This window comes from Lichenostomus cassidix, chromosome 17 (assembly GCF_008360975.1).
Source record: "Lichenostomus cassidix isolate B80296 chromosome 17, HeHo_3.0, whole genome shotgun sequence".
NCBI classification, from domain to species: domain Eukaryota; kingdom Metazoa; phylum Chordata; class Aves; order Passeriformes; family Meliphagidae; genus Lichenostomus; species Lichenostomus cassidix.
This window is the reverse complement of record NC_139497.1, coordinates 5,210,338-5,213,255: the sequence shown is the minus strand read 5'-3', so window position 1 is coordinate 5,213,255 and position 2,918 is coordinate 5,210,338.

Here is a 2,918-nt window from a genome sequence, read left to right as displayed (position 1 = left end):
TTTGGGCTCCTTAATGCTCAGTGCAGTTACACCCATAGAAACAAAAAAATCTCCCAGAGGGGGGTCCTGCAGGAGCGGCGCTGCATGGTCCCGACCCAGCGGGCACCAAGGTGTGGGGTTAAGTCCTCCTGAACACATTTTCTTTCCTTTTTGAAAGTAGATTAAGGTTCTGTAAATGGAGGAAGGAGAGAAAGCAGAGAATCAGTTCCTTATTGCTTCTCCTGTTTTTTAAGGTGCTTGGGAGAGATAAACTCAAGCAGACTGCATCACACAAGTCAAGGTACCCAAAGTTTCCATTTGGATATGATTCTCCCCAGTTTTGTGTGTGGAAATGGTTGGTTTTCTGTGGTTTTTTTTGAGATGGTGAAGTATGTAATGCTGGACATCAGCACCACGCTCTGACAGCTGTTGGGTAGATGCAATACTTCTGGCTTCAAGTGCTGATGCTGCTAAAGGAAATATGTGTTCTACTGTGGCTAAAATAGCAAAGTGTGACAATATTTCTAAGAGTTTATTGTCCTATAATGATTAAAACTATAGAAAATTGACTAATGTGGAGGTTAAAAATTCCAGTTAGATTGTAAGATACTGAAGTGTATTATTTTATCAGGTACTTGCTGATCACTGGAAGTGACTGCTCTGCCAAGGGCCTTACTTTTCCATGTTCAGAGCATATACCTTTAAAAATATTAGTTTAGGTATTACATACCCCCTTTGAAAAAATTCCCTTGTAGGCAAGAATAAAACTTACAAAAAGGTTGTTACAGAGATCATCAACTCTCTATTAGATAGCTTGGAATATGCTCCACTAGCACCAGAGTTTAGTCTTCTCCAAATTACTGTAGAGGATTTGACTGTATCTTGCTGATCCATCCACATTTTAATTTCCTCTGCACGGATACATATTGCAGGATGCTGGAAATCCCCAAGCCCACTGGAGCTGCAAGACTGGATGTTTCATCCTGTAACACCAATAAAATGTTAATGCATACTAATAGCAACAGCAAAGGGGTTTATGGAGCGAGCTTGGAAGTATTTTATAATTGCCAGGGTATCTGTGTCGCAGAGAATTTGGGGTTAGAGTAATCAAGGTATTGCACTTTGTCAACACAGGAAAAGAAAACCCCTCAAATATACCTCAAACCTACTAATTTTTATAATTAAAGGGGAAAGATGGGAGATGAATCCCTGGGGAGAGAGTCAAACATAAATTTCGTATACATGAGAGAGCTGCCACTGGTTGGGATGGATTTGGGATGTGTGGGTTCAGTTGCCTGCTCTCCGTGGAGCCCTGCTGTGACCTTACCTGAGGACACTGCCTCACTTTCCTGCTTGGAGACCAAGGATAAAAGCACCATCCTGCTGTACAAACCCAGTGGATCTGGGCATGGGGTGACATAAATCCATCTGTAACATGAAATCCAGGGAGCTGGGCATGGGCTGGCTTCCAGCAGCTCCTTGTGTGTACCCTCTGCCCAGCCTGGTGCTGTGGCCCTGTTTACTCCAGCCTAAGGTACCAAAACCAAGGAAAATTTGAAATTGGAGTTAGAGGGACCAGGTATAGGCCAGAGGCACTGCCTGACCCTACAGGCATTGGAGGGCTGAGCTGAAGGAGCTCTGCATGTAAATGCTCCTGAAACAACCTAAGGCTGAGTTAATCCAGTGGTAACTCCAGGGGGAGAACCTGGAGGCTCAGTCCTCCCCCTCATCTCTAGTGTGACTGAGCCGAGGGCACAGCTCTGTGGAGCCTGGGGAGTCCATGTCCTGGCTTCTGGGGCTTTTCAGCCATGTCCTTGTTTTCTGGTTCAAATGGGAGTGGAAGAGCCAGGATGCTCATGGTGCTGCAGGGACCACAAGCTGGGGGAGAAGGGTGCTGGAGCAGGGCAGACATGGAGCCTGGGTGTGGGGATTGTCCTCTGGCCCTGAGGGCTCCCCAGACACCCTGGGTGCTGCTTTACCCTTGGACAGTGTCATTCTGCATCGCAACCTGAGTCCTGCTGGAAGCTGTCTGCAGAGCTTCCCTTTGCTCACGCCAGCACGGGGCTGGGGAGGGTGAAGCCTGTCCTTTGCACATATTTTGGGCTGGTATTTGCTCTCCAGCACCAAAGGAAATGGAAGGGTGAGTTTCTGGAATGCCCTTCCCTGAGCTGAGCATCCAACCAGCTCTGGCTCTCTGCTAGGGGGGAGTTGATGGGAACATCCCTGAATCCTGAGCACTCTCTGCCAGGCGGGCAGCACCGGGCTGCGCTGGCAGCCGTGAGAGGAGGAGGAGAAGGAGGAGGAGGAGGAGGAGTGGGCATGGGCAATGGTTGGTGTTTTGTTCATCCTCACCAGGGAGAAGAGGAGAAACAAAAGCAGGAGCAGTGCAGGGCACCAGGCTGCCTGGGCGAGGAGGAGACAAAAATAATTGTGCAGAATTTCATCGGGGAGCTTGGAAAAGGGCGATTTTGTGAGCAAATAGTCACCTCCCAGAGCAGAACTTCCCCGTCTCCAATTTCAAAATTCCATTCACATCAACCTCCACTTTCATGTTGCAAAACCTCGGGAAAAAGGGAGGGAAAAAAAAGCAGCTTCACAGGTTTCAAGGCAAAAGTCTCATTTGGGTGAGGAAAAGAAGGAGAAAGCATGGCTTTGGGGGTTCTTTATTAAAAATCAAGCTCCCAGAATGGAAGTGTGGAAATAATCAGGGACCTGAGGCAGGTGGGGTTGTCCCAAAGCTGCTCCTGTCTGCTGGGGCTGAGCCCAGTGGGGCTACTGGAGCTTCTCACATGGGAAAGGTGTGAGCTGGGGCATGGTGCAGATGCTGTGGGATGTACGAGTCCTCATGAGTTTGGGACAACAGATGTGGGGGGAAAACACACATCTGATGGGGGACCTGCCAGGCAATGAGTCAGCTTCAGAGGAGGATTGGATGTTCC